Here is a 23,796-nt window from a genome sequence, read left to right as displayed (position 1 = left end):
CTCAGCCCTGGCTGGTCCAGCCCATCATGGCAGGTTCCTGCTTTAGTTAGGGACGTGCTAGAAATTTATAAAAAGTAGCAGTGGTGACACTTACTGAGGGCTTACTGTGTACCAGCACTTTTTTGGGCCTTCCGATAGGCTGTCACAACCATGCAGTAAGATTTTACACTCAGACAGAAGGGAGGCAACAGCCTAAGGTCTTACTAGTGAGTGGGCTATGAACCCAAGCTGATGACTCTGGGGTCAACTCTCCTAACCAGCATCCCATATGGCATCTTGGGACCATATAACTTCCTGATAGTCCTTCTCTGGAAGCAGATGTAGCATCAACAGCAGTAAATATTCTTCATTGTTCCATGCTCAGTAAAGACAGGATTTAACTAGATCTTCGAAAGCATTGCTGAGGTCTAACTTTCCCCTGTTCAAATTACTGTGTGTTTTCTCTTGCCTGCTTGGACCCAGATTGATACAGAATTGGTACCAGGAGTGGGATTTGAATCTACGTAGACCTCTGTCCCTGTTCCTGGGATGTATCTGTTTTCAGAGTTCAAAATGAGATGGTCTTGGGCCATCTGCTGGATGCAGAGAATCTCTTCTGGGACACCTCCATTTTTCTGAAATTCCTAAATTAAAAGTTCCTTTCCTGACCATGCATATTTCTACCCAAAGGAGTCCTCTGACTTTCTGAAAGTTTAGGGTCCTTCATATGTTCATCTACTTCTATCTCCCAGCTTCTCCAAGCTGGGCCAAGTTCTGTGGGTGTGTAGCGGCACCGTTTTCCTCTGGTTTTAAGTGTTTCATTTCCGATGAGAACATCATACCACATGTAGACTTTTCACTGAGAACGGGCAGCTGGGTCGGTTCAGCGAAATACTACAAGTCACTTATCAAACTTCCTGGGCCGGGAAAGCCCTAAGCACATTTAGCCAAGCACTTTTCCTCCTAATTTTCAACTCCATGTGCATTTCTAGGAAAACTCAATCCACATGTTTCTCAATCATTCACACTTAACTCATCATTTTTCATTTCGAAAGAGTTTTTGATGTTTAAGACGCCTTCTGTGCAGTTGCCTAAGCTTTTCTTTGTGTTCTTTAAACCAAGAAAGCCACAATTTGAACAAAATATCAAAGGAGCAAACAAACCAGAGTTTTCAAAGACTCACGATTGATTGTATGTTCAGAAGAAGCAAGACACTCGGATGGGTCCTAGGCTTGTCCATTGCATTTTACCTTCTTTACTAAACATTACAGAACATCGGGCAATGCTCCGGCTAAGAGAAATGGAAAATTCAACTAATTTCAAAACAGTCGTCTCTTCAAAACCAGAAATCTTTAAATAAATAACATCTACACTCCATCCAGCAAGACGGTGAAACACTCTCTAAATACAAACAAATCATATCCTCTAGAAATACTTTCCTAGCTGAGGACAGAACAACAAGTGATTTCCAGGTCAGGAGAAATGCATTTGAGTAAATACATAGGGAAGGGAAGTAAGGATTGCATTAATCCAAGCAGAAGTGAATTATTTCTTTCTCTCTCTGTCTGTCTAGTCAACTGTCCCCTATCACGCATCTTCACAATTTTCCTCATTGTTAAAAAGATACAAATCACCTGGAAAAATACAGTCAGTGATGCTATTTGTACCCCATCAGAATATAGCACCCAGGCAGAAGGGTTTACTGGGGGGCTGGTGATCTGAAACATGGTCACCGCCCCCACCGGCAGCTCTCACTCCCCCAGCACCTGTTCTCACGTTCTCCCCTAGGCATCATCTCAGCTCACCAGATTCCTGAGACCCGTCAGTAGAAACCAGCTCTTGGCCAAAAGACTGCCTGATCTTGGTGACACAATGTGAGCATTAAATACACTGGAAGATGTGGCAGATTTCTGCTCCCACTGCTGTCACTGACCTTGTCAGAAGAGCAACCCTTGATTCTAAAGGTCACCTGACAGATGTCTCATAGAAGTCTTCAATTTCTTTTTTGTTTTTTTTAAAGATTGGCACCTGAGCTAACATCTGTTGCCAATCTTCGTTTTTTACTCCTTCTCCGCAAAGCCCCCCAGCATATAGTTTTATTTTCTACTTGTAGGTCCTTCTGGTTGTGCTATGTGGGAAGCTGCCTCAGCATGGCTTGATGAGTGGTGCTAGGTCCACGCCCAGGATCCGAACGGGTGAAACCCCAGGCCGCTGAAGCAGAGCGCGCAAACTTAACCATTCAGCCACAGGGCCGGCCTCAGAAGTCTTCAATTTCATCACGCTTATGGGCTGACATGTCTGTCTCAGCAAGTAGACTGTGCAATCCCCAAGGGCATCTTTGCCCCTCTCCCCACTCCAGCGCCTCAAGTACACACAATATTGGTGTTGTACGGATGAACGCTTAACAATCAGTCATGAATACCATTGGGTATTGTAAAAGTAAGCTATGAAGTATGTCGGAGTTGAAAGAATCTAGATGGGGGAGAGGCGTATGTCAAGATTCCTGCCTTTGGTTTGCAAAGGACAGCAAGCTCCACCGCTAAGGTGTCACCTGCGATTTCATTTAGGCTCTGGGGAGGTGGCAGAGGCATTGAGAGGGCTGGGAGGAGGCACTGCTGGGAAAGTCCACATCCCTCACTGAGAGGTTGATGAGCCTAAAAGAGAAGGATGAAGTGGCGGGGAAGCCCACAACCCCTGGGCTTTGGTCTGAACCATCAGCCTTGCCATCAACCCTCTGCGGAGCCTTGATGCCCCGCTGATGGAATACGGTGCAGGTGGTGGGTAGTGGTGCTGACCTCATTCAGCCTGTGGAAAGGGTTATTTTACGTGAGAAGGTGACTAGCATGATCTGGCACTGTATCCCCCATCTGGAACTCAGGAGATGTGACTCCAGGTTTAAAAGGCCCAGACCTCAAGAGAGGGCATACCCCACTACTTTACTTCCCTCTAACATCTCCGATCCAACATCCCAGACCAGAACTGCTAGTCACCAGGGGAAGCTGCACAACAATCCAGGAGTGCGGACAGTAGAGAGGTCTGGCTAGAACCTATGGTATCTGTGTGCCCTGAAGTATCCCTCCCTCCATCCCAAACACGGCCATCATGCGACAGAAAGAGGAGATGCAGAGAGGTACCGGGCGGCGTAGGGAGGAGGAGCGTGCCAACACAGAATCACAGCGATGAGGGCCGTTGGAGAACATGCAAACGCTTACTCAAAGAAAACCACTTTCCCAAGCAATAATAACTGTGCTTCCTTCACATATGGCATATGTTTGCCGGGAGACATCAAAGGCCAGGGAGGCAGGGGGACAGAGGAACTCGGGAGGAGCATGCATTTTAAAAATTGTGCTTCTTTCCAAATGTTTATAAAACTTTGATTGATAAAAGCCTCTTTCATCACCGGGATGTGGTCGTCAGGAATCTAGAGACCATACAGTTGCAAACTCTGTTTGAGAGACACAGAAGGTGAAGTCGGTTGCTCAGGCACAGAAGTGGCTGGTGGCAAAGCCAGAACCAAAAGCATCCTTCACTTTTCCACATTTCACATGGTGTCTTCCCTCTGAAATTTGAAACTGTACTATTTTAAAAAATGTACCATGCACACAATTTAAATTCATTTGAATCACACGGGTTTGTTTGAATCTCACAAAGAAACCTAAAGTTGATATAAACTACTTAGTCTTGATGTTACTGAAATGAATTTTATGTAAGATGTCCTTCCAGGCAGTTAAAGAGGAACACGGGAATTAACCCACATCAAGCGTAATTGATCTCCTTCTGGGAACGATTGCAACAATGCATCAGATTAATTGAACACTACAATGTGCTACTCTTTGTTTAAAGAAAATTGTTGCAAACATCTTCAACCGTGGGGGCTTAGAGGATAATTGCAAAGAATTTAGGGGGAGATGCAAACACAGAGGGAGGAGACGGTGGCAGAAACAGCATGCGTAATTACAAGGTGGATAGATGCTGCTGTGGTGGGGTATAATTAGAGAATTCGGCTAGGGCTGTGCCGTAGGGACTGAAATCTGCAGGCTTATGCCACTGCTGGCCACTAGATGGAGGTATGCAACCACTGAAGAAGCCAGACCAGACTGATAACTTGAAATTTTAGGGGCGTGTGCTGTGATTTCCAGACTTAAGATTTCAAAATGCATGCTAATATCTCTTTTTTAAAATCCATTAGAAACGTAGATGAGGATAAGATGGGGGCTGCAGCAAAGGAAGGTGAAGATGACCACAAGCAGTGGGGGTCTGCAAATGAAGAGAAGGCGCACGCCTAACTATGCATATGGCGGTTTCCATGGCGGGGGTTTCAGGAGAGAGCACGGCCTCTCAGAATCACCTGGAAGCCCCCTGGAGGAACTGGAGGCCAGGTTCACATTATACAGGTAGGAGCCATGGGTCTGAAGGGGTGGATGGTGGCAGTTACAGTTTTATAAAGCTCCCTGGGTTATTCCAATATGCCCTCTGCTCCTAGATTGCGTGCCTTCAGCAGCAGAGGGGAAATGCTAAACGAACAATTATGTTCTACTGTTCTCTTTTAGACCCATACATCTATTGTATATATAGATATATCTATGTATATATGTGCCAAGAGGGAGGCCAGAAAAGAGTAAGTGATATAACCTATTATGCTCTTTTGTCTGATATCTATATGATTTGATATCTATATCTATAGCTATAGCTATATATATATCTATATCTAAGTTTAAGTTTGGGAGTTTGCATGTTTTATATAACTTTATATGTGTGTGTTTCTTTATTTATTCATCTCCTCAAATATTTATTGAATATCTATAAGAAGCTGTAAACTATACCAAGGAAATTGTAAAGATAAATAAAATTGCGTCCATCTCTGGCAATAATTGCAGGGTAGATAGCCTGAAAACCTTCTTGCCACAAACAAACTAACATTATTAGATAAAGTGTTTTTTAAAATCCTTTCAAATGCGCAGCTGAGTCCATAAGTGAATTCTAGATGGGAGGGTGGCCCCTCAGCAGGCCCCTGGAGCTGGGAGGAGCCCTCACGGTGTTTGCTGCTCCTGATGGGGTTCCTGACCACACAGGAAGTCAGGAGACAGGCCCTGGGGCTGCCTGTGCAAAGAGAGTGGAGGAGTAGAGGTCCCCAGGTAAAGCCAGACCCCAGAAGATGCTCGGTGAGGGTGTGAGCAAGAAGAAAATCAGATCCACAAAAGGAGACAAGGGCAAGTATTTCCTCCTGGCCTTGGTTCCTTGAGGGGGAATATATGCCTCCGATGAGAATCTGTAGTCACAGGCTGGCCTGGTTTGGGTTCAAATTTACACTCTGAGCACAAACTGAACATGGAAATTGTTTCAAAGCGTTGCCAGATTGGGAGCACCAACAAGGGTCTGAAAAAATCAAAGGAAGATCATTAAAAGGCAAGTTAAGAGTTATGGAAATAGGGTGAAAAGTCGAGCACACATTTAGTTAGAGTTTCAGAAGGAGAGGAGCGCTATTTGAAGACATACAGGCTGAGCAGTGGTGAGGTATCAATCCTCAGATTGAGGAACTATAGGGAACCTCAGGGAGAACATATCAGTAATCAAGACTTAGAAACGCTTAGAAACATGGCAGAGATAAAGCAATAAGTCAGAGGTCCTCCGACCACAGCCACCTCTTTACACAGTTTGTAGACCCGATCTTGCATGCATCTGTGTGTCTGCCATGTCAATGCCACCTATATGATACCCAGGAAAACCCAACGAGAGAATGGAATACTAAGCAGTAAGACTTTGCTGGGTAGAGTTCAGCTTTGGAGGACCACAAACCATGATAATATCCAAGAGTTTTGCCCCCCTCCCCGAAACCAACTTTTGTCTCCTAGTGGTTGATACTACCCCTGTTAAGAATGCATGATCTATGGTGTCAGTTGCTATGCAATACTGCCTGTTAAGAAGTATGGACTACAGAGGCTGGCTCCGTGGCTGAGTGGTTAAGTTCGCGTGCTCCACTGCAGGCAGCCCAGTGTTTTGTTGGTTCGAATCCTGAGTGCAGACACGGCACTGCTCATCAAACCACACTGGGGCGGCGTCCCACATGCCACAACTAGAAGGACCCACAACGAAGAATATACAACTATGTACCGGGGGGCTTTGAGGAGAAAAAGGAAAAAATAAAATCTTTAAAAAAAAAAAAGAAGTATGGACTACAGGTGCCACTAAGATGGAGAGAGCCTTAAAGAGAGAACTGTTTGCAAAATTGTTCTTTATACAAAAGCACACTCTTGTTAGTCCTTTCCTAATTCACCCATTCTAGTGCAACACATACCCAAGCCTTCCCACTTGTTGGTAAAAATACACCAGTCACCACAGAAGAAAAAAATGGTTCTGCCATACCACCGGTTTGCCTCAACTATACATCTGGGATGAGAGGACCCCCAAGCCAGATGGAGTTACCTTCATTCATGAGATATTTTTGAGCTGCTAACGCCATCAAGGCACACGCTCAGAGGTACAGATTCAACTGGCACTTCTCTAGACTTCCCCTTTTCTTATCTCCAGTAAATAACAATCTCAGAAATTCTCTTTGTTTTACCACCCAAGCATCCTCCATATCAGGGATTGAGAAACTCTAAGGACCTCTAGCCCAGGAACTTTTCCTCACGAGGGACCTGAGAGGCATATAACTTCTGTTACTCATTCACTCACTCACCCACCCACCTACAAGCTTTTCCTGAGCTCCTGCTCTGTGCTGGATGCTGGGATCTCCACGGTATATCCTAAGAGGTGGTGACCAGCGGCAACACGGGGTGGTCTCCTTCAGATGACAAGCTCAAACCACAGTCTCCATGACTTGAGCTGAATGTAATGTATGGAATCATTTACATGAAACTAGAGGGGCTCTGTGTTAGTATTATGCAAATAAAAAGTCATTCCACAGACTTTTAATCCAGCCAAGGACAAAGATGGTTGTTTCCTTTTTCCCACTGGATGGCAGCAAACCCTGGAAAGATGATCCCTCATGAAAGGAAGACAGGAAGATGGCCCGGACACTGGTCAAGGCATTGACTTTTTAAGCAGGAAAGGTTTTAGATAGATAGAGGGGAGATGACAAGTAATAAATCGACATCATCTGGGATGACAGCTTTAGCTATTTAACTCAAGTTCTAAAACCTCAATTTTTGACTCTCCTGGATTACTTTTAGTCCTCATAAGAAGTGGATGAGTTTTGTGAGAAACCACGTACCTTCCTTCTCCTTATCACAACAGCATTAAAACCACTGTTTATGATGTGTCAATGTAGGTTCACGGATTGTGACGAATGTCCCACTCTGGTGGGAGATGCCGATAGTGAGGGAGGCTGCATGTGTGCGGGCACAGAGATTCCACAGGAATTCTCTGTACTTGCTGCTCAATTTTGCTGTGAACCTAAAACTACGCTAAAAAATAAAGTTTACTAATTATTTTTAAAACAAACATGGGAACAGGCTATTCCTTTTCCCTCAGGCAGATAGAGCGAGCCTCTACTGTACTCCCACGTCTTTCAGTGGGTCCCTGGGACATACATGGAACATGCCTGATGTCCACTGAGAAATGATATTACAGAGACAAAGGATGGACCAGGACTCCAAGTGAGCAAGTTAAAAGAATCAGGAGGTATGCATCCTGATATAATGATAGGAGATCCCTGCTACTTTAGACAGAACTCCATCTAAAAGTGAAGAGCTGTAATTATTTTCAAGTGAAGAAAGAAACAAGGGACTGAATTTATGTGTTCTGAATGGATCCCCACCCTAGTACCACGCAGGCTGATCCCAAGAATATTTCAGATTTACCCATGATCCTCCATCCCAGACTGTCCCTTTTCAAATTTCAAAAGAAACAGAACCCCCTCACCACAATTTTCCTCCCAGTAGATTGCCTTTTTTAAACAGCAAAACTTTAAACATGTTAGGACTTGTGCCTGAGGTCTGTAGGTGGTATTTTCAGCCCCTTTAACATTCTGATGATGTGTCATCCATCATATTCTGTAATGTGATTCCAAAATCACAAGATTGTGATTTCCTGTCTAGTTTTAAAGATGTTTCAAAGGGCTTTTGCAAACAATTTGAAAGTAGCTTTAAGTTGTGGTAGTTCTATGTTTAAAGAATTTTTTCCTGTATTTGTATCTTATTTGAGCTGCACTGACTCATATAAATGATAAGTTCACAGGCAGAGCTTCAGGTGCGGATGGCTCTGGGCTCAAAGGTGTCACCTGCATCAAGGTGCTCATTGTCACTCAGCTCTGTTTCCATATTGCCTCCACTCTGGGGCAGGCTCTCCCCTGGTCATTGCAGGGCGGTCATTGCAGGACCGTTGCACCCGTGCCTGACTGCCCAGCCTCTCAGGTCCAGCCTTGAGAACCAGCCTGCCTTAGCCTTATAAGTTTCAGTAAGAGCCACATGATATCTTATTGGGCATCTCTGATGGGGTCCCCTGCCCAACCTGGAACAGTCGCTGCAACCAGACCTTGGCTAGGAGCCCCATTCCCACCAGGACTCCCCAGACTCCTGCTCTGCCCTGTTGTGAGAGATGAGAGTGAGGGAAGACGGAGGAAACTAGCAACTTCTATTGTTCTCACTTCTTCTGATTTTGTTTTCTTCCCCTTAGGAGAACAAAAATAAAATTCAAATAATCTGTAAGGTAATTCTGGGTTAGTTAATGTGGTCAGATAGCTGAAATAATAGTCTCGGGGCATCTCATCTCAGTTCTAGGCAACTGAGGCATAGTTCTTATCCCTGGTGCTGTGGTCTGAATGTGTCCCCCCAAATCCATACGTGGAAATCCTAATGCTCAATGCGATGGTCTCAGGAGGTGGGGCCTTTGGGAGGTGATTAGGTCGTGAGGGTGGAGCCCCTATGAATGGGATTAGTTCCCCTATAAAAGGGACCCCAGAGAGCTCCCTGGTCCCATCCACTATGTGAGGACACAGCAAGAAGTCAGCAGGCTGCAGCCTGGAAGCGGGTCCTCACCTGACCTTGCTGGCACCCTGATCTTGGACTTTCAGCCTCCAGAACTGCGAGACATAAGTGTCTGTGTTTTATAAGCCACCAGTGTGTAGTATTCTGTTATAGCAGCCCAAACTGACTGAGACACCTGGTTATTAGGAATCCCGAATTCAACCCCAGAGATCACAGAGATCCTGAAGCGGATCTACTTTGGTTATACAGAGAAAATCCACCTTAGCCTGTTTTTTCCGTGATAGGATCCACAGCTGACACTCACCGATCCAAAGTCCTATTAAAACACAGTTCTCTACTAACCCCACCCCACAGGTCCCAGGCATAAAGTAACTGAAAAATGTTTTAAAAGGAAGAAAATAATTGAGAAAAATGTTTCTATGTGTTCTGAACAAGAGCTGCTGGACCCTTGCCTACTGCAAGTTCCAGTTCCAAGCTTCTTGGTAACAACTGGAAGGTAAGGGAGGGAGACAAGAGCTGAAGGTGCAGAGCAAGACCCCGAGGCCACCAGGTGGGACTGGGGGATGTGGGTGGAGGGAACGGACAGCAGTGACCTCTCTATGGAAAGTTCGACTCTGGGCCTCTTAAGTCCCCGCCACTCTCTGACCCAAGTGGAGATGCTGAAGACCTCCTGCCTGAAACCTCCCCAGGGCTGCTTCCCCCTACACCTTCCATGGCAAAAAGGGCCACAGGAAAACAGCCCAGACCACCCAGATGAGCTGCCCTTGTCAAGAGAAGATGTTAGCACACTTGGTGGTGGCCTTGCCAGCCCCTTCCCCACAGCATGGTGCTCACACTCTTCCTGGATTCCTCGACTTTGCACCCTTTTACAGGACTTGGAGCTCCGAGTGTGTTCCTGACTCCTCCTTCCCTATGGGTGGCCGTATCTGCACCCCTGCCCCATCCCCCTTAGCTGCTCCCTGGGCCTCCTCAGGCATGGCTCTTGCCCTCTTGCCCTGTGAGTATCTGGCCCCATCCTTCCCAGGAATAATCCAGAGGAACTTCACTGCCATCCCCATCACATCCAAACTGGTGACCTGCCCCCACTCCCAGGTCTTGAGCTATGATTCTCCCCGAGGGAAGGCTGCCCATGAAGTTGAGACGAATCTTCCCGCAGGAACACAGGGGCTCACGAAGGTTGGTGTGTCACTGTCGCTGGTTGCCTCCAGCCTTTTTGCCCGCGCACCACCATCTGCTCCTCTCGGTTGCTCTCATTGTCTCATTTCATACCCCCTCCCCACTTAGGTTGGAAACCCTCATAGAGTGAGTAGACAAGAGTTAAAGGAGTTGCTGTTTACATTCTTTAACTTCGTTTTGAAGTAATTACACAAGGGCTGCAAAAAAAGAGGGCATCCCCATGTGTCCTGCACCGGCCTCCCCAGATGTCACATAACCACAGCACAATGACAAAAATCAGGAAATAAACGTTGATATGACTGTTTTAACTGCTCTAGAGTCACTCTTCAAATTTTGCCAACTGTCCTCCTAGGGTCCCTTTTCTGGTTCAGGATCCCATAGTTGTCAGACCTTCTTAGCGAAGTCAACTCTCCTGAGTCAGGCTGTTTCCGTACATCTCATTTCATTCTCACAGTCTTGTTAGTTAGGCTTCTTGTTAACACTTAAATGATGGCTAGAATGAGGCTAGAGACGTTAACCAACTTGATGGGGGTCACACAGCAATAAACTGCAGCATGAGTGTTTGAACCAGATCCAGAGCCTGAACTCTCCACAATATAAATCATGGCTACGCAGCCAGACCTCCTCCAAGCGCCCATCCCACATTCCCTAATGTCTTTCTCTTTTCCCATATAGCCACTCGTGAATATATTCCAGAGAACCCAGCACCATGCTAACTATATAGTAGGAGTTCAATGAAGGTTTTCTGAGTGGAGTTGAACATCGCAGGTATTTTATAGAATCTGAATGGGGTCTGGAATTGGGGCAACATTAAAACCAGGCTCTAGCTCCCAGCTTCAGAAATCATGCTTTGTCGGGCTCTGAATTTGCTGCCCAGCCTGTGGTCACCGGGTGCCTAGTTGACTCACAGATTGCTTTCAGTTTAAAGTTGACAACAAACATTCTTTGTGGCTTGTGTGTTCTTGGTGCAGCCCAATTGATGTATTTATGGCCCCAGTCAACCTTGCCTGCCACTCTTTGGTCCTGTTGTCATGTACTTCAGTTACGAATTTGCAGCACTTCCTGGATGACTGAAGTTTCAAAGAATTCTCTGAGAATAAAATATGCCCTGTGGTTCAATAGGACAGCTGATTTAGCAACTATGTCCCCAAAGAGTGGCCAAAAGAGGGCAGTCTCTGGAGGAATATCATATGTCTCTCTCTGTGACATGTTTAACCTGCTTTGCAGCAATTTGGGTGAAGCCAGAAAAGACATGTTTATCAAATCTGCAGATGACAGACTTACGAGGTATGGCTCACATGACAAATGACGGACTTGAACTACGGAAGGCCTCGCCGGGCTAGAACACTTCACCAAAACCACGAGATGAAATGAAACAGAGATAGATGTCAAGGCCTGCATTCAGGGTCCAAAAATCAATTACACAAGTGCTGGATGGGGAAAACCTGGATTTATAGCCAGTCACGGGAAAAAGACGTGGGAGGAGTTTTAGCAGACCACAAACTTGATGTGGAGCCAAGAGCAGATGTGGCTGCTGCGAAGAGTCGCGCCATCCCGTACCACACTCGTGGAGGGAGAACAAACAGAACTAAATGAGCAATGGTCTCACTGTGCTCGGGGTGGCCACACGATAACTTGAGGACTATCTTGAATTTGCTGGGCCACGTTTTAGGATGCAAACACTAGAAAACACTTACATACGGCCACTCGAGACTTCAAGCCATCCTAAAACCGACATCCTAAGGTGGGCAAACCCTTTAACAGATCCTCATTAGTTGGAGGAGTGGCTCTCAGCCGTGGCTAAGCATCAAAAATACCTGGGGAGCTTCAGAGGTTTCATATCTAGGATGATTCTCATCCCGGTTTGGTGTGGAGTCCAGACATCTGCAGTTTAGAAGATTTCCAGGTGTTTCTGACGAAGAGCCAGGACTTAGAGCCACTGGCCTGAGGAAGAAAGACTGGTTTCAAAGAAGGATGGGTTTGCCTCCAGACCACCCTTCCCACCTCACTTCTACTATCCACTTGCTGTGGGTTGAATGTGTTTCCCCGAAAGACATGTTGAAGGTCTCACCCCCAACTACCTGTGAATGCAGAAGTAGGGTCTTCGTAGATGCAACGAGGTTAAAATGTGGTCATACTCCTTTAGGGTGGGTCCCATCCAATACGGCCGGTGTCCTTATAAGAAGAGAAAACAGAGACACAGGAGGAGAAGACCACGTGAAGACACAGAGACACACAAACACAGACGGAAGGTGGCCATGAGAAGATGGAGGTAGAGACTGGAGTGATGCTGCCACAAGTCAAGGGACACCTCGGGCTACTGGAAGCTGGAAGAGCTTTCAGAGGGAGCACAGAGCTGCTGACCCCTTGATCTCAGACTTCCGAACTCCTGAACCGTGAGATAGTAAATTTCTGTTGTTTAAGCTGCCCGGTTTGTGGCACTTTGGCACAGCAGACCTGGGGGACAAATACACCCACAAATACATTCCTTTTTATATGGTCCTCACCCTAAGACTGAACCTGTCCTTGTCCCTTGTGCACATCCTGTCGGCTTCCCCCTCCTTGCCTATCCAAGTCTTAGAGTACTTAGCATTTTCATTCTGGTCTTGAATGGACTTCTGCCTCTGGTGGAGATGACCCATTGTCCACCAAAGCCATTCTCCCCTGGTTTCTGGACACACAGCCAAAATGCATTTCCCAGCCTCCCTTATCAGTTGACCAAGATGTGGTCATCACTTGACTAAGTTTCTGCTACAGGAACGTGAGCAAAAGGGGCGTGAGCCACGTCTGGACCTAAGCCACCCCGCCTTCTCCTCCACCAGCTGAAATCCTGACGTGGTAGAGGCCCAGCTTCCAGCACCGAGGCAAAGACAACAAGCTGCCTCGGCAGTGGCAGCACGTCAGATGGGAAGAGGCTGGGTGTTGGAATAACCACAAAGAACACAGACAATTGCTGGCCCCAACACCTCCCCACACTAGCACTGTATCTTGTTGGAGCCCTTGCATTTTGGGGTCTATTTGTGGCAGTGGTCTCACCTTATCCTAGCAAGTATAGGACAAATCTTGTCCCTACTATTCTATGAGATACTTGAGAACAGACGCCATGACCATCGTCCTAGCACAATGCTTTCTATAAAACACATATTCAGTAAATGTTTATTAAGTGCCTTGAAAAGTATGGGAATGCACATAGAGAAGACAACTAAAAGAGATATAATCTCTATCTTGAGATATTTAACCATCAGTTGAATAAGAACGTGGGATTTTTGGGGGGTTCCAGAACCAAAAGGAACGTGGAGGAGAAAAATGAACTTCCTCACAATCCAGGGTGTCCAAGAATTAAACGAATTGCCTTGAAAAAGGACGGACCCTCTGTGTTTGGACGCTTAATGCAGAAATAGTTGACATTTGGCGAGGGCTTCTGGCAGTTGGATTTACAAGCTAGAGCTTTAGAATAGAGTTTCAGAATGATAACATAAATATGGGAGACATCCACATATGGATTGTATTTAAAAACTTGAGACTGGGCGAAACCACCTAGAGAGATGATGTGTGCAGACAAGAGGAGGGAGAAAAAATTGATCGAGGGGCTGGACTGGGAAGGGAGCCTTCCAGTGTCTAGCAGTGCGAAGGATAAGGAGGACCCAGTGGAGGAGAAGGAGAAAGCGCTCAGCGGGGGAGAAGACCCAGAAGAAGAGTGTGGCCAGCTGTGTCGCATACTGCGTGCATCACTCCCTCACTTCTCTAGCTCTCTTCTCCAAGGCCATCTGATCAAGAGGCTTTCCTGGACCACACCATCAGCATACCTGGCCCCTTCACCTGCTCTGCTGTTCTAGGTAGATTATCACCTGGCAGCTCCCATGCTCATTGTTAATTTTCTCTTTTCCACATGAGCTTCAAGGGGACAGGGACTTTGTTAAGCTGTGCATCCATCTCCAGCCTCCACAAGAATGCCTGACATAGCACGGTGATCAACAGATTTGTGTGGTCTGAATACAAGCGTGTTAGCTAATTTGAACAACACTCCATTAGTAGTTGCCAGAATCTAGGTATTTTCTTGTTGAAAAATACCCCTGTTAGCAACTTAAAGAAAAACTATTGAAATTCTGATAGTCTCTCGCACATTTTGAATAGAGATGACATTTAATCACGATCAGATCCAATACACTAATATCAGTCATCATTTCCCTTTTCACTCATTCGTTCTGCAAATATTGATTGAGACCTGCTATGAACCAGCCGATGGAATACGTGTTGGGCAAATGCAGCAGTAAAGAGAAGCGGGCACTACTCCTACCCTTGGCAAGCTTCCAGTCTAGTGCATAGAGAGATATTTTGTGAAAGTCACAAAAATACCTTTGTAATTACAAACTTTGACGTTTGCTATAATGTGGAGTCCTTCCTGAAGAGGTCGCACTTAACCAGAGATGTAAGAGAGAGTGCCTGGAGCCTTGACAGTGGGGACACCCCAAGATGTGCATGTTCGCCAGGCTGCATGGCTCGGTCTTGGGGCTGCAGGAAGCTATTGCACCTGCTGAGGCTGGCACTCTGCTCTCTTAGGAGTTTGCTACAGAATCAACTGCAGCCACCTTCTCGGTGTAAAAATAGCATCTCCCTCTGCTTACGGAGTCGGGTTGCTCAGCAACCTGGTTTTTTCCTTTTTCTTTTTGAATCTCCTCATACACTAATTTTTCATTGGCCCTTCGGGTAATTAGTCAAGAAGGGCTGATTGGTCCCAGCATTCTGATAAGTCATGCGGCAAGAGCGAAGGGGAATGTGATGCCACTGGGGAGGGAAACAGAGCTCCTGCATGCTCGGTGCTGATGCCGACCACCTGCACTGAACCTGGAGGCTTCCTGCCCCAGCCTCAGGAGGAAAGGTGGAGGCAGAAGGAACCACAAGGAGGTTTTCAGAGACACGTTGGGGTCTTCCAGTTTTCACTCAGGAGTAAAGACATCCGACTAGTAGGCATGAAGTTATCTCTGTCTCTCTCATGCGCACACACCCTTAACAGTAAAGGATGAGAGACTGAAGTTAAAGACCTTCCTTCCAAACCCAGTGAGTATTGGTTGGGAACGGAAAAAAGGTGACAGGACAAGTCAGTGACAAAGGTTAGTCCCCTTCTCAAGCTCCATTCTCAAGGCCAATTCAATCATTGATCCGTAAAGCGAAACTGTAAACTTCACCTTCATTCAGCACACTGGCCATGCGTCCAGTTCGTTACTGGATAGCACCGTGAAATTTACATGGAGTGAAATATATGATATTCCCTGGACTAACCAGAATATTGACGACAGGGTCTGATTAAAGTCCCAAGCAAGGGAATGATAAACCAGACTTGGGCCTCTCTTACCTGATAGAGAGATTCCCTTGCAGGTCACTGTCGCTGTGCATGGTCAATACCATAAGTGGGAAAGCCTAGGATGTCTGGGATCTGGAGTGTTATAAGCCCCAGCATATCCCCCATCTGCATACACAGTGAGTTGTCAACCAAATTGTTGATGAACAGTTTTTGATGATCCCGCAAGGGAGACACCTGCCCAGTCAGGAGCGCCTGCTCCATAGGGATGGGCCCTGTTTTCCATTGCATCTCCAGCACCTAGTGGGGTATCCAGCATGATGTTGATGTTCCCTAAGTACTAGCTGAATGAACCGATGTGTGCACCAGTGAACGAGGCTCCCACCAAGCAGCAAAGAATGCGTTTTCTTTCCTCTGTTCTTCCTATCTCCATACCAGTATCTCTTCAAACTCACTTTGCAGAGCAATTAATCTCAAATGTGACAAGTGATGATATCTTTCCTCTGTTTTAAGACATCCAGTGGCTCCCGTGCAAACAGAGGGAAACCCAACCTCCTCGCAAAGCTACAGGCCTTGCATGGCCTGCCTCTACTTCCCCCTGGGCCTCATCCCCTTGCTGTCTACCCTCTAGCACTACAGAATGGCCCAGCCCTGACCTGTGCAGCTGGGTCTTGATTTTGGCTCTCTTCTCTGCCTGGAACACCCTCCTGACTCTCTCAGCTCCTCCTTTAAGACTCAATTTAGAAATCCCCCCTGCCAGAGGGCCTCTCCTTTCTATTCCACAGCACCCTGCACAGGCTTCACACTTAGCCTTAGAACTCATCAGAGGGCACTGAGACAATCCACTTTCGTTTCCTCCTCTCCACCATAGGATGAGATTTCCCAGAGTGGATGTGTTTTTCTCATTTTCTTTGTCTCCGCTACTAAGCACAGTCCTGTCCCACAAAATTGTCCAAGGATGTTAGCTGATCTGATATTCATTGGTGAGTTCCAAGTATCCAGAGATATTTATACAGTCCATTATCAAAGTTGCTTTCCAAACAGACTCAGTCTGTTATTAACAATCGATCACCTTTCTTCTTACATCATTTGTGTGAACTAGGAGAAAGAACAATCAATAATTATTTTGAATTTGAACAAAATGAAGACAAGGCTTTATTTTTTATAATTGCATTGGCCACATATGCAGATTACATCTGTCTTATAAACTCAGGGTCTTTCCAAAATCTTTGTTCGAGGAAGCCCACATCATCTTATCATCCATCTCTCCGACTACTGCCCTGGTTTCTCAATGATGCACAGAATGTACGTCACGGTTTGAATCTGCACTTTAGTGGCTGAACTTATGTGATGCCGAAATAGATAAAAAGTAAAACGGCTTCTGAGAAATGAGTATTTTCCTTTGATTTGTATCTCTGGCTTCAAGGTCTCAGATCATTAGTTGGCTGATTGAATTTTACCCAGATGCACTGGCGGTTTTGGGAATCGTATGCAAGGATAGTTCAGCCTGCGATATTTCCTTCTTCCTCTCACCTTGCTTGGTATCACGTGAACTCAAGATGCTTCCTCACCAAACTGGCTCTCTTCAGTCTTCCCTGCATCAGAGAATGGTTCTCTGTGCAAAGCTGGCTAGCTGACCACTGGAATCTGTGTTCCCCATCCGTAAAAGAGAGTTCTAGAAAGTGGCTGCCCACCAGGGATGGTATTTCGCAGCCTCACTTTGCATCTAGATGTGGCCTCAAGGCTGGCCCTTGCCAGTGGAATGTGAATGGAGGTGCGAGGTGTCATTTCTGGAACACGGCTTACAGCAAATGTGGCTTCTCCACACTTTCTCCTTCCACAGTCTGGATGTAGATAATATGAGTCCCTGGGTCGGGGGAGACTACAGAAGGAAGGGGCATGGGCCCTGAATCTCTAGATGGGGGAAATCTGCGTGGAACAGGAGCACACATTCCGCACTGTTACGTGAACCAGAAATAAACTTCTATTGTATTTGAGTCTCTTCCATCAGAGATGTCACATTACTCCTGGTGTGACGGACCAGGAAGGAGCGTGTGCTGGTAGTTGGGACATGAGGGCAGGTCTGCTTGAGATCCTTGGTTATTAAAAGCAGCTGCATTTCACAGGGCCACATGCTGTTGGAACTAGAGTTCGGTACAAATAACTAGGGAAAATTTCCATGGTAGGAGCCACATTCTCTCTTGACAGCCCTTTGCTCATCCCAGCCTCCTGGTGTGAAGACAGAACTAGCATTGTGTGGTGTTTTGGGACGGAGAGGAGGGAGATGGGAAAGTTTGTTTTGCCTTTTCTCTCCCCATTAATCACAGTAGTTGGGTCGAGCTCAGACTCTGGAGGCAGCTGCTGTGTTCATGGCCCACTACTCATGAGCTTTATGAACCTGGGCAGGTTACTCCGTTGTCAAATCCTCATCTATAAAATGGGCATGAAAACCATAGTATTCTCCTCACTGGTTTGTTGTGACGGTCAGACGCATTCACGTATATATGATTTAAGCAGTGCCTAGCACACAGTAAGCACCAATAAAAGTCGCAATTATTATCACAACAATAATAATAATTGTTTACTCTGCTCCTGTCCTCTCCTAAATAACTTCTTAAACCCAACATAACTGGGTCCATCAGAACGACCCCCAGGTGATCTCCCCTCGTTCTTTTAAGGATTTACAGTCAGCCCTCATTATCCGCGGGTTCCGCATCCACGCACTCAACCACCGCGGATGGAAAAGCGCGTGATGGTTCCGTCTGTACTGCATATGTACAGGATTTTTTGGGGGGCCATTATTCCTTAAACAATACAGCATAACAATCATTTACCGAGCATTCACACTGTATTAGGTAATATAAGTAACCTAAAGATGATTTAAAGTATACGGGGAGGATGTGGGTACATTATATGCAAATACCATGCCATTTACGTAAGGGACTTGAGCATCCGCGTGGATTTTGGTATCCCAGGGTTCCTGGAACACATCCCCTGCGGATACGCAGGGACGACTGTCCTCCTGGATCATTCTAATTCTTTCACATAGGACCCTGTCAAGATACTTGTGCTGTATGACAATGACCTTTCATTACCGGCCTCTCAGTTGATCTCTTCTCCTCCATATCATCCCGCCTCTACACGACCTCATCACCATTCCTCCAGCTCTTCTCTCCACCACCATGACCTGCTCTCGGCTGGCTCTCTCGAGCACCACGGATTCCTCTGACCACTACGGGGCCTCATTCCTCTCCTTACCAGCCCACTTACATACTGTCTCTATGACCTCTGCTGAGGCCCACCTTTAGCTCCCTTGCCCCATCTCTTTGTTCTACTCCTGGCCTCCAGTGGCCTCACTAGAGTCAGTCATCTGACTATGAGTCCAGCTCATTAGCCTCGGGGAGGGAGGGGAGCCTTCCACTGCTCACAGTGTGTTCACTGTCCCTCTCTCCTCCAGGACTCCTCCATCCCTTTCCTTTTTGCCATGGCCAGCACTGCTCCACCCTCTCCCTCACTGGTCACCTGGCTTTCTGTGCTCTCTGGGGCTATTTTCCCTCCCTTCCGGAGGTCCCAGTGACATCCACGCTCCCAGATCAACTCTCAGTCCCCATCCTGCCTGGCTTCTCAGCAGCAGTGTGCAACACTAAACACATCTCCTTTGAAGGTTTTCTTCACTTGCCTACTTTCCTGTTGTTTCTCCTCTATCGTAGACCCCCTTTCCCAGTCTCTATCACCTGACCTATAAAACTCGGGGCCCTGACCTTTGAGCCTCTTTGCTTTCCTGGCTACCCTTCCTCCCCATCCCATGGCTTCAAATAACATTGGTGCCGGTGACCCCACCTGTGAATGTCAGCCTGCGCCTCTCTCCTGAGCCCCAGACACTACCTCATGGTGGCAGGCTCAGCAAGCCCAGCTGCGTCCAAACTGCACCCCTGATGTCCCCGTTCCAGGCTCCCCAACTCAGAAAGTGGGGAGTCTTGTCTTCTAGTTGCTCAGGACTTTAATTCTAGAGTCTTCTTGACAGGCTCCTCTCTCCCACACCCCACATCCAGCCCCCCAGCAGACCCTGGTGCCTTTCAGCTTCATGACATATCCAGCATCCGACCTCTTCTCCCATGCACCATGGAAGCGATGGAAGCACCACTTCCTCTCACCTGGATGCCCGGAGTCCCGGGTGCCCTGTTCACCCTTGTGGCCCTTTAGCCTCTCACCGCAGCAAGCTGAGCGAAAAGGGATCTATCTATCGGCTTCCCGTCTTACTCAAATCAAAGCTAAGAGTCTAATGACAGCCTTTGAGGCCCCAAGCACATCTCTGACAATGCTCCATCACTGTCTTCTCCTTCCCTCTGCAGCTTCCTTGGCTCAGGTCCACAGGGCTTCCTCCCCCAACCTGATTCTGAACACCTACCCCTCCCCTCCACTTCTTACCTCCTTTCCCTGCTTTATTTTTTCTGAGCGCTTATCGCTGTTTTTAATACGTACTGATCTTGCTGATTGTCTCTTTCCTCCGGTAGAATGTGTGCCCCAGGCAGGGATTTTCTCTAGTTTGTGCTCTGCTGTGTGCCCAGTGCCTTGAATAGTGTCTGGCATGAACTGGATGCTCACAAAATCCAAGGTGAGTGAACGATGTGATGAGGTAAGAGAGAACAATCTTATCTTGGATTGCAAGATGTGTGGGTGAAGCCCACCGCTGGTGGGCACGACCCAAGAAAGGGCTGATGTTGGTGACCGCAGTCAACTTGGCCAGAACACTCTGGAAGTCAGAAACATGCCCAGGAGCCGAGCAGTGGGGACGGGATGTTTACATCCAGACTCTCCCTGATGAACAGATGGGAATGTTTTGATTGCTCATCAGATAGTCCCACCGCATCTAAATAAATTGCTGACAAATTTGCTAAGTACAGTGCTTTCTGTTGGAACATTCACAAGGCAACTAATATATATAGTGTGTACCAGCTTAAAAGCAATGCTGCCAGAATAAAACTATATTTGAAAGTTTCTTTTAATAACATCTTGGGGGTGTTTCTTTTTTTTTTTTTTTTTTTTTTGGGAAGTCTAATTTGGTTCTGCAAAGGGATGAAGCTTAAGTTCCTAGTAAAATGAATTTAGGTCCTCAATATCTTTATTTCTATATGCTAGAAGATTCTATAACTATTCTGGAGTTAAAAATTGCAAAAAAAATTCCAAATTATGTGAATAAAATCTAACGTACATGTACAGTATCACAATCCACAAAACCAAAGGAAAAAAAGATGTAGATTTTGGAATTAGGCTGACTAGACACATGCTGGCTATTCTGAGCCTTGTTTCATCATCTGAAAAATGGGGATTGTGATATACATCTTGCAGGCGTGCTGTAAGGACTAGAACCCGTATAACTATAGTCACTAGCAGACTACTCAGCAGGAAACACATGTTCCCAAGTGGTGGTTGGCAATCCATGCCTTTTCAGTTACTAAAAAACAGAACAAAGCAAAACCAACCTATCTAATCTTGATGTTATGAAAGGATTTTTAAGAATCCTGATGCTATTACATCTCAAAAATTCTTATAATTTAAAAACCCCAAAATGATGACATAAGCCACCAACCAATCCTTTCCCCAAAACAAGGCTTTTTATTAAAACCAGTCTACTTTCTGTGATGGAGAACATAGAAAATATGTATTGGACTGTTCTCTGAACACTTTCGCCAAGAACAGGGTTCCTAAAATGACGTGTAAAGACTTTGTTATAAAACTCCATCTGAGTTTCTCAGAATTACATAATTAAAAGAAAAAAAAATTTTTTTTGAGGAAGATTAGCCCTGAGCTAACATCTGCTGATCCTCCTCTTTTTGATGAGGAAGACTGGCCCTGAGCTAACATCCGTGCCCATCTTACTCTATTTTATATGTGGGACACCTGCCATGGCATGACTTGCCAAGCAGTGCCATGTCCACACCCCGGATTCCAACTGGCGAACCCCCAGCCGCCAAAGCAGAACGTGCGCACTTAACCACTGCGCCACTGGACAGGACCTTAAAAGAAAAATTTTTAAAGGACTTTAGAACCATGGAATTTCCCTAAACAAATGACCTCATTCTGTAGATGAAGACTTGAAGCCCAACCCTTCTCTGGTCATACAGGCAAGACTTGGTGTGGTTTCCAGACTGCTAATCCAGTACTCTGTCATCTACACCATGGTTGGAGCAGCTGGTAAACCAGATGACTAAACCATGGAAAGAGACACAGGCCTGCCATCATCCTTTCAGTGCAGACTTTCAGTTCCCTGACATGAGTGTTTTTGCGTCGCAGTCATTCACCACGTGTGGCTCACCCACCAGGTGCATATGGGACATTCGGCTTGCCCTCCTCATCCTCACAGCCTAGAAGGGATGACAGGTCACATTCCTGGAGACATGCACAGTAAGGATCATGTGAGGGGGATAAAGCAATGATCTAAGAGCCTAGAAGACGAGAGCTCATTTCCTGGGTGCCCTTAGAGGAAGCTTTCAAGGGACAAGGAAGCAGTGGTGTTTCCTCTCTGGGAAATGTCTGTCCCTAAGCTTCCAAGTGGTTCGTTCACCACTGGATCCTCATTATTCATGGATTCCATATTGGCGAATTCACCTCCTTGCTAAAATCTGTTTGTAACCCCCACATCAGCACGCCTGGTGCTTTTGCTCATCTGCGACATGTGCAGAGAGGTAAAACTTTGAGTGTCCCAATGCACACATTCCCAGCTGAGATCGGGCGAGGCAACACTCTGCCTTCTTGTTTCAGCTCTCATACTATAAATGAGTCCCTTTTGTGGTCTACTTAATGCCACATTTGCCACATTTTTGTGCTTTTATTTTTCATTTCGCTGTTTCAAATGGACCCCAAGCCTAGTGCTGAAGCACTGCCTCATGCTTTATGCAGAAAACACGTGTTAGCGAAGCTCGTTCAGGCATGAGTGTGTGTGGTTGGCCATGAGGTCAACGTTAATGAGTCAACAATATAGATTAAATAAGGTGTCTTTAAGCAAAAACACACACAAATAAGGTTATATATTGATCAGTGGATGAAAATGTGTGACCAGAGGCTCACAGGACCCTCACCCTGTATTTCCCTTAGGAGCAACAGTTCAATGTTCGCTAGGTCAATGTCAGGAAGACTTTCTAGAATACCTACCATGAATAATGAGAATTGACTATGTATGTATACACAGACATATACACACATATGTACGTGCACACACATATATGTATATATACATATGCACACTGCATATAAGCACATATACACACGTGTATGTATGTATGCATGGATATGTAAGCATGCATGGGAGGATATGGCATAGGGCTCCAGTCATGGTTTCATGAAAGCAGACTGTCAGGATTCAATAACCAACAGAGTGAAACTAAGAAATCTCAGGAAAAGGGAATTGAAAGCTAAAAGAAATGCATCAAGGTTCTGTGCGTAAACCATCCATCAGGGCCCCAAATTCAAGACAAGACACGCATGAGATATGCCCCCTGGCATGTCTGTGGTTCTTTGAGCTTTGCAAAGAGGTTTTACATCTTTCTTACAATGACTCTGACTTCAGCTGGCCTGTAAGAGCTCCAGGACACAAGGCCTTCTTTTAAAGATGGTAACACTTTTCATTATTTCAAAATATTTCAATATTCTAAATATGTTAAGTGTCACAAATTACTTGTCTCCAAAGAGTTTATATTAAAAACTTTAAATGTTAATACTTTAAGGAAAACACCCACCCGCTATGTACGCACCCCTGCTGGCTTTGCAGTACAGAAAAGAAGGAAGCTTCTCCAACTGTCAACATTTTGAAGCAGTGTTATCATACAGCTTTGAGGTTCCCATAGCAACGTGTTCCATCACCTAGGTGACAGTGATTTTATGATGTCACCAATGAGCTAAACTAACTTAGAAAACAAACGGACATTTCCTCTCTGGCGCCCCTGCATCTCACAGTTTTGCCCTCTGAGCCTGAGCAGGTCGATGTACCAAGTGCAGCTTTGTGAAGAGTTCTGAGGATGTTTCATAAACAGAATTCCACAGGAATTGGCCTGTTAGAGCATCTTTCATCTTCAAGGGGTTTATAACACTTACCGAGTTGCCCCCTCACGTTATCCCACGGAGATTGCTCCCAGCTGCAGAACAGATGCCAAAACGAAACACAGCAGCTTGGGAGAAACACGCAACAGCTGTACAAAGGCGTTAGGGAGAGGGTGAGATGGAAAATGGCCAAGGATATTGTCACTAACTCAGATGGCAGGAGTCAGTTCGGGAAAAGCCGATGAGAGGCATGAACCATCCGAGGCCAGTTTTTGCTTTCTCAAACCGAGTGATTGCCAAAATTCAGGAAGATATGCCCCCCTTGGCTTCCTTCTGTTAATACTCCCATCCGTGTTGGATCCCACAAGGGAAAGCATC

General features: G+C 46.0%; 1 protein-coding gene and 1 long non-coding RNA gene across 4 annotated transcripts in view; both read right to left on the bottom strand.

Moving 5' to 3' along the window:
• The window catches only part of PDE10A (phosphodiesterase 10A), a 538,749-nt gene that overhangs the window by 447,578 nt on the left and 67,375 nt on the right, over positions 1–23,796 (bottom strand). The gene's annotated exons all lie outside the window — the stretch shown is intronic.
• On the bottom strand, positions 10,233–23,212 carry LOC139080823 (uncharacterized). Its single transcript, XR_011535641.1, has 2 exons — positions 23,133–23,212; positions 10,233–16,479 (listed from the first exon to the last, which is right to left on the bottom strand). It is a non-coding gene; the product is annotated as an uncharacterized lncRNA (long non-coding RNA).

Source organism: Equus przewalskii, chromosome 32 (genome assembly GCF_037783145.1).
Source record: "Equus przewalskii isolate Varuska chromosome 32, EquPr2, whole genome shotgun sequence".
Taxonomy (NCBI): domain Eukaryota; kingdom Metazoa; phylum Chordata; class Mammalia; order Perissodactyla; family Equidae; genus Equus; species Equus przewalskii.
Note: the sequence above shows the minus strand (reverse complement) of the source record. Positions and strands in the feature narration are given on the sequence as shown.